General features: G+C 52.6%; 1 protein-coding gene across 3 annotated transcripts in view; it reads right to left on the reverse strand.

Annotated features, from left to right (window-relative positions):
- The window catches only part of DHRSX (dehydrogenase/reductase X-linked), a 136,280-nt gene that overhangs the window by 62,974 nt on the left and 58,101 nt on the right, over nt 1–15,205 (reverse strand). The gene's annotated exons all lie outside the window — the stretch shown is intronic.

Below are 15,205 nucleotides of genomic sequence, written 5' to 3' on the forward strand. Positions count from 1 at the left end.
CCCTTCCAGAGAAATAAGGAGGGCGGGCTGGACGTGCTCCCAGATCAGAGTCCCCCCCACCCCGGCCCCCAACCCCCGGGAGTGTGGTCTGCAGACGGGCGCCATCCCAGGACCCGTCTGGTTAGCCGTTGGCCACAAGACACGTTCAGACACTGAGTGTGTTTGTAAACTGAAAAAAAAAAAATCGACAGTCATTTTCTGTTGGTTGAATCCAAGGGTCCAAAAAAAAAAAGAAAAAAAGCAACCTCGTTGTGCATGTTTTTAATGGACAGACACACTGTGCATTCGCTGCCCCCACCACCGTTCCCCCGGGGACACCAGCAAGGGAGGCGTAGGTGACGTTTTGCATTTTCCCTGGAGGGCCGTAATGGCCCCTGCTCGTCCATCCGGAAAATGAGAGAAATGGAAATTATAGTGTTCTGAGAGCCATGCTCGGACCCCCAGGAGACGAGACGGAGACTCTGTGCCGTGCAGGCGACGGGGCAATAGTGGGTAGACCAGTCGTCCGGACCAGCAAAGACAGGAGCCCAGCAGACGGCCAGGGGCGCAGACCGGAGGACGAGGAGTGAGCCCCAAGAGGGAGAGAGAGACAGAGACAGAGAGAGAGTCGGAGAGATACAGAGTCAGAGAGAGATAGAGAGACAGAGAGACAGAGAGTCAGAGAGACAGAGAGACAGAGATAGATGGAGAGATAGAGACAGAGAGTCAGAGAGATAAAGAGAGTCAGAGAGAGACAGAGATAGATGGAGAGAGAGACACAGAGTCAGAGAGATAGAGAGTCAGAGAGAGAGAGACAGATGGAGAGACAGACACAGAGTCAGAGAGATAAAGAGTCAGAGAGACAGAGATAGATGGAGAGATAGAGACAGAGAGTCAGAGAGATAAAGAGTCAGAGAGAGACATAGACAGTCAGAGAGATAAAGAGTCAGAGAGGTAGAGAGACAGAGACAGAGTCAGAGAGATAAAGAGAGTCAGAGAGAGAGACAGAGATAGATGGAGAGATAGAGACAGAGAGTGAGAGATAAAGAGAGTCAGAGAGAGAGAGTCAGAGAAAGAGACAGAGACAGATGGAGAGATAGAGACAGAGAGCAAGAGATAAAGAAAGTCAGAGAGACAGAGATAGATGGAGAGATAGAGACAGAGAGTCAGAGAGAGAAAGAGAGACAGAGAAAGAGTCAGAGAGATGATCAGAGTCAGAAAGGTAGAGAGACAGAGACAGAGACAGAGATAAAGAGAGTCAGAGAGACAGAGACAGATGGAGAGATAGAGACAGAGAGTCAGAGAGATAAAGAGAGTCAGAGAGATCAAGAGACACAAGAGAGATGAAGAGACAGGGACAGAGAGAGAGATCTCTGACACAGAGCGACAAACTTGAATGAACTAACGCCCACTTTCATTTTCCTGGGTGGACGCTGAGTGCCCTTCCGTGCCTCCCCAACACCGGGGCTGTATTTCCGGGCGGCCTCTGGAGCTCGGCGCTTTTCCTGGAAGGGCAGGCTGCGCTCAGAGCCCATCCTGAGGGCCCACCACGGATCTGAGGAAAAGGAAGCGAAAAGGAGGACACACTCGCTCCAACCCCAAGACAGAGAGCAGATGCCCCCAAAAGCATTTTAAATTAAGGAAAAAAACGATGACTCGGAATCCACCCATTGAGGCCACCGGCGGCGAGACACTCTGCGTGTTGCGTGGACCCAGACTTCTCATGGTTTCCTAATAAATGGTTTTCAAGCTCTTCGTAGAGCCCGTGTGCATGGTGGGTGGGAACAGAGATGGCTACGGCCAGGAGGGAAACCAGCATGGTGGGTTTCTCCAAAACTTAAAAACAGAACGACCATGCGACCCATCCATCCTGCTTCGGGGGATTTAAACGGAATCCGGATCTTGAGGAAATCTCGGCACCCCCCTGTTGACCGCAGCGTTATTCACAACAGCCAAGAAATGGAATCAGCCCAGAGGGTCCGTCGACAGACGAGCAGATAAAGATGGCGGGGGGTCCATCCACACGATGGAATATTACGCAGCCAGGATAAAAATGACCACAGAGACGGAGCTGGAGGGCACTGGGCTCAGTGAAGTCAGTCGGCTATAAAAACACAAATCCGGTGCGATCCCGCTTCCACGGGGGATCTAAAGATGTTGAAGCGACCAAAGAAGAGAGTAAAAAAGGGTGACTGCGGTTACTCGGGTGTAGACAGCAGCATTGAAAGCTCGGACCCAGTGCCTGCAGGACCCTCCTCCCTCGGCCGTGGGTCGCCGGCTGGAAGAGCCGTGCGTAGGAGCCAGCCACGCCGTGTCGCAGACCATCCCAAATGGGTTGGCTTACGACAACACCCGTTCATGACCTCTGGGTTCTTTCAGTCAGAAGACTGGGTGGGGGTGAGCTGGGTCCTCGGCTCAGGGTCCCACAAGGGCTGAAACCCAAGGCGCCAGACAGACCTTAAATACACCCGCAAGGTCCCTTCGCCTCGGCCATATAGCACGACCTAATCTCGAGAGTGCCGCCCCACGACGTTCCGAGGTCCCAGCTCCACCGAAGGGGGGGGTGACACAAGCCGTGTAAACCGTTGTCCATCACGGGGCAGGAGTCCTGAGGCCGCCTTTTGCAAAGTGCCCATCCCGGAGAGGTTGGGCACCAGGGCTGCCTTCTTTGGGGGTTCCGTCTACACCGCTCCAGCAGGAGAAAGCTGCACTATCAGGTCTAAAGTAGGTACGGATCCCAATCAACCGGGGGTGCCGCTGCCATTGTGTGGTCGCCGTTTGTCACGATAAACGTAAGCGTGCAAAATACACGCTCAGTAGAGGGTTTCAGGAACCCTCCCGAAGACTTAAAATGTGACTTGTTGGCTGGCTCAGAAGTGGCCATCGCAGGCAGGATGGCGTTCACCGGACTCTCCCCGTGGGTTGACCAGCTGTTTCTTCACCCTCCCGCTCACCCAATTCCGTCATAAATAGGATTAGAAGACTGTAGAAGCTCCACTTTCACGGCCCCTGCCTAGGAATGTGTGCCAGGGTCCATGCTACCCGGGGCTTCCCAATGCCTATGGTGGTTCTACTCCTGTTCCCATCCAACGACTTGGTGCTGCTTAATACATATGGCGGCTCTACCCCACTCCCAATTGATGACTTGTTGCTGCTCAATGCATATGGCGGCTCTAGCCCACTCCCATTCAATGACTTGTTGCTGCTTAATGCATATGGCGGCTCTACCCCACTCCCATTCAATGACTTGTTGCTGCTCAATGCATATGGCGGCTCTATCCCACTCCCATTCAATGACTTCGTACTTCCCAATGCATATGTTAGTTCTATGCCATACAGTGACTTGGTACTGTCCAATGCATATGGTGGTTCTATCTCATTCCCATTCAGTGACTTGGTACTCCTCAATGCATATGGCAGCTCCATCCCATTCCCATTCAGTGACTTGGTACTGCTCAACGCATATGGCGGGTCCATCCCACTCCCATCCAACGGCTTGTCACTTCCAAATGCATATGGCGGCTTTACCCCATTCCCATTTAATGACTTGTTGCTGCTCAATCCATATGGTGGCTCTATTCCACTCCCATCCAAAGACTTGGTGCTGCTCAATGCATAGGGCGGGTCCATCCCACTCCCATTCAATGACTTAGCAATGCCCAATGCACACGGTAGCTCCACCCCACTCCCACTGAATAACTTGGCACTGCTCAATGCATATGGCGACTCTACCCCACTCCCACTCAGTGGCTTGGCTGCTCCACCTCATTCCAAAGCAATGACTTGGCACTACTCGAGGCGGATGGCCACTCCATCCCCCGTCCCATACAACATTCCCGTCTCAGTCACTGTCTGCACATTCTAGTGCGTGAACCACATACCCAGCTTCCCGTCAACACAAACTCACATTTCATCTTATCATTCCGCCTACCTGCCTCTCCTTAAATAGTTTCTCCTGAAAATACTCTACCCTCTGTGAGCCCCTAAATGAGTTGACTTGCCCCATGAATGATGCTCAAGTTTTCAGAGACAGGAGACACAACGAATCATTCTAAATAGCTCAGTATTTTTTAAATCCTTTGGGCACCGTGGGAAACCGCAGAATGCGCCACCTTCATAAATATCATCCACGGTGGACCATGGTTGCACTCGGAACATCCTCGGGCTTATTTCCTACAAACAGGAATAGACGATAGTTTCCGTGATCGGTCTCAGTGTTTTTACCGATCTGAGAAGAGGAACTCACGTCACTTTAGTTTGGATTTGTTTTCCGCTATGACCCCTCTCCACCGACACGCGGGCAAACAACGCAACGTCAGGACACAAAACGTGTTTTGTCTTTCTCCAAACGATGGCAATTTCGCCCGACGGCGGACTTCTTTTACACCCGGGACTGTCTTCGACGAGTCTTTCTCATTTTTCTTATTTTCAAGAAACACTTTCCTTCTGCAGAACACGCAACCGAGACATTCCTGTAGACGACAGGAAAGTCCGGCCACAGCAACGGGACTAAGGTGGGTTTTGCCCCAAGCTAACGCGGAAGGTCTTCAGCGGCGTGCAGCCCGCTCTGTGCCACGCACAACACAGACCCCCCCCGGCTGAGATGTGCGCTTGATACCATCTCTGCGAGCGCAGTCACGTCCTCCAAATATCTTGAATATAATATAAGCATTGCATTAATTCATTGCATTAATAAATGGCATTAATATAATACTAATTCATATCAGCATTCGATTAATGCAGCAATAAGACAAAATAGCGATGAGAATATTAGCAAATCTGAACCCTTTTTTAGGGTCGTGTCCCGGACATTTGAAAAAAGCAAAGAACGTATATTATTTCTGGTAGTTTTATGAATATTGGAAACAGCAAAAAACATTTTATCGGGACGTTAAAATAACTCCACGATCTGCCTAGAATAAGTGTTTGGCTTAAGACTCCAGCAATAGCAAGAGCTCTCTCACCGTCATCTTCTGATATCTACCCAACAGGCTCCGATCCAAACAGCCAACAACGTGCAGGCCACTTACAAAGGATTCTCTCATTTAAGGAAAAAACAAAAAACAAAAAAAAGAGTCCTGGTGATCATTTTAGAGCTTAATTTCAAGGAAGCCCTTATTTTATTATAAGGATCTGTCAGCTCTTTTAAGGGACACAATGACAAGGTTCTCATTTGTCCTAACGTTTGGTTCCATTCACTCAGCTTTCTCGTGCGTCTTTTCTGTGTGCCCTCAGCCTATCTGAATTTCTTCATTCTCGCCATTTCCAGGTACTCAGATGGTGATCATTATAGCAAGAGTGTCCTTCGGATAAGGACGCCGTGGTGCATTTCCTGTTCTGTTAGGTTGCTCAGGATGAAATAACAAATGCCCCAGACAGGGCGGCTTACACAACAGACGTTGATGGTCTCCCCGTCCTGGAGGCTGGACGTCTGAGATCCAGGTGTGGGCAGGGCTGGTCCCTCCTGAGGCCTCCCTCCTTGCCGTGTAGACGCCGTCTTTTCCCCGTGTCCTCGCGTGGTCGTCCCTCTGTGCATGTCCGTGTCCTCATCTCCTCTTCTCATCAGGACCCACCCTCATGACCTCATTTGACGTCCATCCCCTCCTTAAAGACCCGTCTCCAACTACAGCCCCATCCTGAGGCCCTGGGGGTCAGGACCCCAAGCTGCGAATTGGGGGGGGACCCAATGAGCCCATAATTCCCGTGGATGGTGAGATCCCTGTGCCGAGAACATCCCACACCCGGGTTCCCGCAAACAGAAGGTCTGGGCTGGTCATCCTTGGGACCAGTGACCCACACCGTGAGGACGTCCGGGCAGATGACGGGGACAGCAAGTAGCCTGAGAACAAGGGGACGCTCCTCGGACCCCAGACTTCACCCACACGGCTTTGCCAGTCCCTGGATGGAACCGTTGAGCCAACGCCATCACTCTTACTCACCGAAAGGATTTTCCAAATTCAGGAAGGACAGAGGGGGCGGGGAGTGAGTGTTTCCTGCCCCATGGGGTTGGCTGGGCACGGTCAAACAGCTTCCCTGGAGGGCAGGACGAGAAAGGCAGTCTCTGAGCGTACTCCCAAAGGCCATGTTTCTCCAGTCTGCTCAGACTGGTCCACACTCGGCCTCCAGAAGTCCATCAGTTACCCGTCAGTGTGCCCACCATTGGCCGGCTCCATCAGGAGCTCCTCCTCCTGGTAGATGATGACTGTCTCTCGATCGACCTGTGTGTCTGTCCAGTTTTCGGGGCAGCGGGGTGCCCCGTGACCTCGATTCTCCGAGGGACGTAAGAAGAGTTGTTGATTTTCAGTCTCCTCACCTTTGTTTCTCGTTGTGAGGACCGGGGTGACGCCTTCCGAGCTCTCACTGTTGTCAGGGTAGACGCTGGAAGACCCCTCTTTCCGAAATTCATTAACCATCGCCTCTCTTCTCCGATTGACACACGTGCTTCTTGCTGGTCTGAGTCTCCTGGGAGGGTCCTCATCTCTGTTTGGAGAATCGTAAACGCTAAGGTTGGAGACAAGGCATCACCGGCAAGGGCTCTCCCCTCACTAGGGTTTCAAGAGGATCCATGGAGGTTCTCAAATGCACCAATGCAAATCCACACACTTCTTCCCTGGAGGATGTGGTGCGTCAACATGGGGCAGAATAACTCCATTATTCAGACTTTGGAGGTTGACGGCTGACTTCCCCATCCCATGGTTTGGGTCACCATGGGCAGGTAGCTTTGGGGTCGTCATACCAGTCAGGTGCTGAGACCAAGTACCACCCAATGAGATGCTTAAACATCTGACATTAATTGTCCCTCCGTTCTGGAGGCTGGAAGTCTGAGATCAGGATGCCAACGGGGTTGGGTTCTGCTAAGACCCCGATTCCTGGCTTGTAGATGGCCGCCATCTTGCCTCGTCGTCACGTGATGGAGAGAGAGAGAGAGAAAACCCTGGTGTCTCTTCTTCTTCCTATCGGGACACAAATCCCATCATGGGGGCCCCACTCTCACGACCTTCTCTAACCCTAATCACTCCCCAAAGGCTCTATCTTCTAATGGCACCTCATGGGGGGGGGTGGTTCAGAGCTTCCACATGTGAATTTTGGAGGGGCAAACATTCACCCCCATAGCGGCGATTCTCATCTGCAGGGCGGGATACTGCCTTCTTCTTTTAGGGCTGGCACGAGCTGTAAAAGCCACAGTGAGCCCAGAACTCAGTGCCGTGCCTGCAATTTATCAAGGGGTCCATCAACATCAGCCACAACGCTAAATCTCATTGTCGCCGCCCATAAAGCTCTTTGGCGATCCCCGCACGGAAGGGCTGTAATCACCTCAAACACTTAGTGTCATAAGAACGTCCATCACTGTCACACGGGCGTAGACTTTGGCTTCCCCGATTTACGGCCGCGCCACAAATACAGGACGTCAAGACTTGAGGCCATTCTGCGGAGACGGCACGGAAGCGATCAGCGGTGTTTTTGACCCTCAGCCTCTGGTCGGGCGTCAGGGTTAAGTGACGCTGTATGTGCCAAGCCCTGGAAAGTGCTGGCCGTCGGCTTCCTGCCTTTGTGGGTCCTGGATCTCTCGCGCAGGGAGGCTGGCTCCTTGCATTCACCTCATTTATCTTCAGAACCTGCTCCTGCACCTGCGTCTAATCTCAAGCCAACGACGATCCAGGAAGGCGCCTCACGGTGACTGATTCTGACGACGTCCGCGGCTGTCGCCACATCCATCCGTGGTGTTGACCTCGGGGACACGCTTCAAGAAACCCAAAGTCGGAATAAACAATACCTCACGTCTCCCGGGGTCGTGACTCCAAGGGAAATACGTGTGGATGGGTTCGGGGGGGTGAGCCAATCCTATCAAAACGGATTTTCGGACTCAAAGTCTTTAGGTAAGCGACACATGGTGGTGACTCACAGGCGCCTGAGCCACGTACGGTGGGTTCTAATAGCTCATGACAACGGTCGACGCAAAGGACCACGGGCTCCCTGAGAAGGCCTTGTTGGAGGAATCCGGAAATCATTTCATTGAAGACGGGGCCATGACTCGCAGCTCCCATGAGGCCTTTGGGTCTCATGGGCCGAGCGCCATATTGGTCTCCCCTCTAGCTCTCCTGTTCTAGCAGCACTGAGGCACACCTGAGTGTCCAAGGCTGGACCCGTGGCCAACAAGATGGCGGTGAGGACAAGGAGGCCAGTGGAGGTCCAGTTCTGAGCGGTGCTACAAGCACTGGTTGCCAACTGAGGCTGCAGAAACCTCGCTCGGCTTGTCCCAGTCACCAACAATGATCGGGATGGACAGGCGGATACCCGTACACACTCCTCATCTTTGGAAAACCACTTAGGGACGGGGAAGCTACTGAAAGCGAGACTCAGCCCCGCCTGCCTTGACTGCCTCTCACGTCGCTGTCTGCATCATTGGGAAAGTCAACGTAGATATAAAGCGCTGATTATATGATCCGATCATTCCTTTGTTATGTCCACTGACACCAACTCTTGACATTTCACCCTTGGAAGGATGTTAACATGACTTTCCAATTCCAGACCCCCGAGGACGCTTCCTTGAGTTTTGTTTTCCTGGGCTGTCTTTCCTCGAATTCACTCAGCCCATGCCTTACACCCACCTTTGACCAAAAAAAAAAAAAAAAAACACACACACACACACACACATCCTGGGTAATCCACGGACCACACAGCAACCAGCTCGCAACGCCTGTCCTCACAGAGAAAACGCTCTGGTTGGGACCATGCATCCGTCCAACCACAACGGATCCCAAAGCTCCAAACAACCCAAGGGCAAGAGGCAGTTTGCACACAACGAGCTATGAGAGCGCCATCTTGACTCCCGAAGTGTAGATATGGAAGGCAACCAGAGGGAGGAAATGTGGGAAACTCTGGGTGTGAACTGGAGGAAGGAGGTGCTTAATCCTCCCGGCGACGATGTCACACATACACTCGTGGAGCCTTGCTAACCGTGGAGGCCCGCCTGGGCCCCGAGGCCCAGGGTTTCTATTGGGGGGTTGGTCGGGCCATGCGGGACGGACCGCCTGCAAGGCGCACCTTAGTCTGCACTTCTTCCCGAGGTCAAGCCAATGGATACCACGTGGCCCAAGACGCTCGCCATAAATCACATCGTTGGCGTAGACTACTGGGCACGTCCCAAGGCCACCAGGTAAACTGAGGCACCCCCAATCAGACAGGATATCCCGAGAGCTCAGGGGTGACCGCCCAGGAGTTAATCTTGGCAAATTCAATCCTTTCCTGCACCCGAGTGTGCACACACGCTCACTCATCCCATTCCGAAAACACTCCGGACAACCGGCCGCCCAGGAACGGCCGTCGTCAACTACGCCGGGATTTTCACGGGATTGAAGCTTCAGTCTGAGGGTCGAATATTCAGGACACGCCGAGCCTCCGTCACCGTCTCCCTTGTGCACGCTCCCCCGTGGGTCTTCTTTCTAAAAAGCATCCTTATTATTCGGTCTGACGTCTGTGGGGACGTTTATCCAGCAACGGGTTTAATTGCCTCCGAGGAAACAAAAGCAGGTTGTGCTGCCAGAGGAAGAAGATGAGAAAGGAGGAGGGAATACGCGCCTGGGGGTTCAGACCAGCTCTCCGTTTTTCCGCTGGATTAATTGATCAGGTGCCACAGAGCCACGGTCTCCGGTGGACCCAACACCGACTGCGGTCAATAGACAGTCTCTTCTCCCTGTGGGGACACGTAGGAGGCTGTGGGGTCTGCAACGGTAGGGCGTATCGGGTCGCCGGGAAGGGCTCGTGGAAATGCAGATTTGGGGCGGAGCTCAGAGGTTGTCCCTCCACAGGGCTGGAGTGGGGCCTGAGAATTGTCATTTCAAGAATTCATCCCTTCTCCATCCTGGAGACCAGAGCGTGAGGTCAAGGGTCGCAGGGCCGCGCTCCCTCCGGAGGCTCCAGGGGAGGGTCCCTCCTGCCTCTTGCAGCGTCCGGGGCTCCAGGTGTCCCTGGGCTGGTGGCCGCCTCCCTCCTGTCCTCACGGGGCCGTTCCTCTGCGTCTCCCTCAAAATTCCCTCTGTTCCTGTTTTATAAGGATACACGTGATGGCACTGAGGGTCCGGGGAGAAAATCCAAGAGACACTCCAGCTTCCAAGGTCCTTAACTGAACGACCTATTTCGCCACATAATGGTAACGGTCTGTCTCCCGTTGTGGAAAATTCAAACGATACCCCAGATCCGTCGGCGTCCCACCGTCTCCAACGTCCCCACCTTCGTCTTTTCTCTGTCTTTTATTTTCCGCATTTTTGATGCGTTGACATCTAAGGTCTTGCTGGCCGTGGAGGGACTACCACTCCTGGGGCCTCGCCATACCCGAATAATAAGCAATCCCATACCGGCACGCCTTGGAGATACGGCAGGTTGGTTCCAGCCAAGATGGCAATAAAGCGGGTCACGTGCATTTGTCGCTCTCCCAGTGCCTTTAAAGATTGTACCGTAGTCTCTTCAATGTGCAAGAGCATGGTGCCCCAAAAAGACAACGTACGTGCCTTCATTAAAAAATATATTATTGCTAAAAAAAAAAAAATACGGTATTGCTAAAAGTTGCTAACCATCCTCCGAGCCTTCGGCGAGCACCAATCTTTTTGGTGGTGGACTCATGAAAAATGCACTATCTGCAAAAGCACCATAAAACGAGTTCTATTTGCATTTTCAAACAACCCTGCTGCAAGCTGCGATTTTCCCGTGACCGTCACGGCCTCTTGCAGAAACGGGGCCCAGGGATGGGTGGAACTGCCGGCATCCGTGACAAATAGAGGATGTTTGGTCTGTGGTCTCCCCGCCCTGGCGGTTTCCCCTGCAGCCTGGACCTATGAACTCGTATTGGTAGCGAATTGCCCTTACGTGGAAGCATGGCCAAAAAAAAAAATAATAATTTTAAAGTCAAAATGCTTTCAATTGCACCTACTGCAATATTCCCGTATGCAATATTAATTTGGTTACTTAAATTTTACTACAATCTGTTAATAGGCTGTTGAGTCAGCGGGGTGATCTTCCAAAGTGTGACCACCAGAACCCATACCCACCGGAGGGAGCACCTCACGGCTCCTGCTGCAGAAGCCACACACGCAAAGTCACCGCCACACGCTTCCGACACGCATGACACATTCTCACACGCGAGCAGCACGGCTCGGTTCGAAGACACACTTAGGTTTTCATTTCGGGGTAATTCGATAGAATTCGCTTCCATCCACGGGGCGCGGACGAAGCCAACCAAGCAAAGAAAGAAAACGGTCGCTCGCCCAGAATCGACTTGGAGTTTTATTTTTTTTTAAAAAAACAGTTTTTTGCAAACCAACGGAGAGAGCTGACTTTGGCCAGGCGGCTCATTATTTCTCGGCGACGGAGAGATGCCGTTTTAAGAAAAGTTCAAACTGACTCGGAGACACCTGAGCGCTGAGCGCTCGCAAACGCGTGCCTCCCAGCTGGGTCTTTAATTGGAGATAACAACATCGAGTTAATTAGGAATCAAAATGCAAGCGTCGCTGGGAACCGAACCTCGCCGCCCCCGGTGCGTACGAATGCATAATGAAGCTTTGCCGTGTGGCTACACCTTGGGCGACTGTTTTCTTGATAAACGTTGATTGAACAAGTGAGCGACAGGAAGTGAAGCTTCCTTCTCCTTCAGCAGCAGAGAAGCGATTACTCCAAGACGGTTTTCTAAGCTGCGCAGACTCTGCCGAGTGCGGATTTGTGCAAGAACGCTGAGGATCACTGTCGGTTTTCCAAGTCCTTAGTGCACATACGATGGCAAGCGGAGGATGATAAAATATGGTTATGAAAAGCAAGACAGTATAACCAGTCTATACCACATGCCATTGGATGCGTAGACCACGTCTTCTGCATGCATTTGTTCATTGACCGACACCTGAACGTAGTTGTGAAGCTCATGCCTGTGGGGAGGGACGTCTGATGGGCATTATCTCTATAGCTCACGGGCTCCAGAGAATAACCAAGACGTGGAGAATGACCACGCTCAGGGGGAGGCCACTGGAGGCCCCATTGGACCCCGGTCACATACGGCCAACGGTATGACCACAGCCTCCGGCTTGCAAATGGAACATCCTGGACGTTTCCTTGTCACTCGAGGATGCTTTCAATGCTTAGCTAAGTCGGCCGGGTTTGGGACCATGAAAGGGCCCTGCGATGAGACGATGGATGACGGGCACACGAGAGGAAGTTGAGGGCAAGCACAGGAAGGAAATACGTCATGGGAAGTCAAGACAAAGATCGGAAAGCCTGATGAGTGGAAGTTCCGCTTACTCAAAAAACCTGCAAAATAACTCCTAGGATAAGGACTTCCCAACGAATCATTCGTCAATCGGGTGATACTTGAACGAGTGGCAAAACAAACACAGCAGTACTTGTGGGCGGGATCCGAAGTCAACCTATAAGTTGATAAGGAAGGAGGGAGGGGCAACAGGTTAGACGCACACGTGGATAGCCCGCCATCTGGAAGGAGAATGACCACTGGTGGGAGACAAGATGGAGCCAGGAAGGAGGGCAAGAAGGCGAAGATGTTCTCTTGGGAGCCCCCTTTTCTGTCCTCTCTACGGAAAGTCAGCAGACTATGCTGGTGGAGCACGAGGGAACACAGGGTCTCAGCTGCACTGGGGTTGCCGACCCACTGCAGGAAGAGGGGGACGAGGGATGCCTCATGGAAGACACTGATGCAGGATGAACATGACCCGCCTTCATTGGATGGCTGTCCACTCTGGCCTTGGACCATCATTGGCCCGATGTCCACTCTGACCTTGACCCATCATTGGATGGCTGTCCACTCTGGTCTCAAACCATCAGTGGATGGCTGTCCACCCTGACCTCGAACCATCATTGGACTGCCATCCACCCTGACCTTGAGTCCTCACTGGATGGCTGTCCACTCTGGTGTCAAACAATCATTGGATGGCTGTCCACTCTGACCTTGACTCATCATTGGATGGCTGTCCACTCTGGCCTTGACCCATCATTGGATGGCTGTCCATTGTGACCTTGACCCATCATTGGATGGATATCCACTCTGACCTTGACTCATCATTGGATGGCTGTCCACTCTGACCTTGACCCATCATTGGATGGCTGTCCACTCTGACCTTGACCCATCATTGGATGGCTATCCACTCTGACCTTGACCCATCATTGGATGGATATCCACTCTGACCTTGACCCATCATTGGATGGCTGTCCACTCTGACCTTGACTCATCATTGGATGGATATCCACTCTGACCTTGACCCATCATTGGATGGATATCCACTCTGACCTTGACTCATCATTGGATGGCTAACCACTCTGACCTTGACCCATCATTGGATGGATATCCACTCTGACCTTGACCCATCATTGGATGTCTGTCCACTCTGACCTTGACCCATCATTGGATGGCTGTCCACTATGACCTTGACCCATCATTGGATGGATATCCACTCTGACCTTGACCCATCATTGGATGGCTGTCCACTCTGACCTTGACCCATCATTGGATGGCTATCCACTCTGACCTTGATCCATCATTGGATGGATATCCACTCTGACCTTGACTCATCATTGGATGGCTAACCACTCTGACCTTGACCCATCATTGGATGGCTGCCCACCCTGGCCTCGTACCACGTACCCGTCCCACAGCAGCAGCGACCCCGCCACAGTTGGCCCCCATGCCAGGCATCCTGTAACCTTAGAGAGCAGGCGGCCCCCAGACAGTGGTCCTGGGTGACTGTGGCCTCTCAGAGGTCCCGCTCCCCACGCCCCCTTCCCCTGAGGGACTGAAGAGTGAATTGAAGAGCCTCCAAACCACAGGGCAGTGTGGCCACGTCTGAGGTCAACGGAGCAGGGAGGAAAAGAGAACCAACCCACATATCCCTCGGGGGCAAAGAGCGGCCATTAAAAGAACTGCCCATTTGGAGTGGGGGGGAAAAAACAATCTTGGGGCCCTTGCAAAAAATAGGTAAACGTAAAAAAAAATGAGACGAAAGGGGTCATGCAATGAGACGAATGCACGCGGTCACGGGGGATATGATCAAATCCAATTCCTACGTTGACCAACCACATCCTGGCGAAACGCTGGATGGGGTGTCGGCTTTGGTTGGAGAAGACGCCCCACTTAAAGCTGGGACACTTTCCATACACACTTTCAGAGACCCTCTTCCAAGACGGCCGGTCAACCCCACAATGGTCCTCACAGGTCATGATCTGTATGCACCCTAGAATCTACTACCACCTGCAAACGTCTTACAAAGACCCTCATCCGTGGTTTATTGGGGTCTTGAAAAGTCTTTCAAAATCGCCATTGAATTAGAGATTGAATTTTTGATGACGGGGGAGTGTGACGAGGGGTGAAGGAGATGCAGGACATAAAGTCGGTCAACGCGCCCCGGATAAAGTTCGCTCAGGGGTGCGCCCCCAGCTCCATCCTGTCTTCTTGGTACCATCCTGGTTCAACCCTAAACAGCCCAGAGCTTTGATCCAAGACCTACAGAGAGGAGCTGGGTGAGGACTTTTGATGGACAGGCGGATGAGAGGCCCTTTTAACCGAATACCCAGGAATCCAGGGTCGTGTTTTCCGGAGCCAACGACTCTTTGCCGCATCTTTGGGTCCAGTTTTCCGCCCGCCCGCCGCGGAAAGGTCCTAACCGGCCCCGAGATCCCTCCGTGAGCCTAGGATAGCGAAGCCGGCTGCTCTGCAAAAAAAGCCACTTTGGAAGGAGTAAGAAGAACCTTTCAGGTCCATGCTCCCCCACCCTCGGATCCTCAGAGCCCACCCCTGAGAGTCAGCAGATGGCGAAACTGAGGCACGTGGGTAGTTGGCCCCGGTCCCAACACGAGTGAGTGGAAAAGCAAGGAGCAGAGGCGGCTCAGAGCAGACGTTAGGAGCCAGGAGGACGTCTGCTCCGGAAATGAGAGTGTGGGGGTGTCCCGGATTCTGGGACTTGTGTCCCTTCTAGGAATTATCCTTCATTTTGCTGGAGGGATGAGTAAGGGAAGAGAATCCACGTGACACCGAAGAAGTTCCCAGAAACCCTCCTCTCTCTGTGGGGGGGACGTCTTGCCATCAACATATCCCACTGCAAACAGGTGTGGCTGACGACCTTCCGGAAGCTTCTCCAGCACTAGTGACCAAGACCCGCCACGGTGCACGCCCAGCTCTGCCTCGGTTTCCTCTCACGCTATCCCCCCAATGGGTGCTGATGGCTCATCCTTTCTCAAG

Source organism: Equus przewalskii, chromosome X (assembly GCF_037783145.1).
Source record: "Equus przewalskii isolate Varuska chromosome X, EquPr2, whole genome shotgun sequence".
Classification (NCBI taxonomy): Eukaryota; Metazoa; Chordata; class Mammalia; order Perissodactyla; family Equidae; genus Equus; species Equus przewalskii.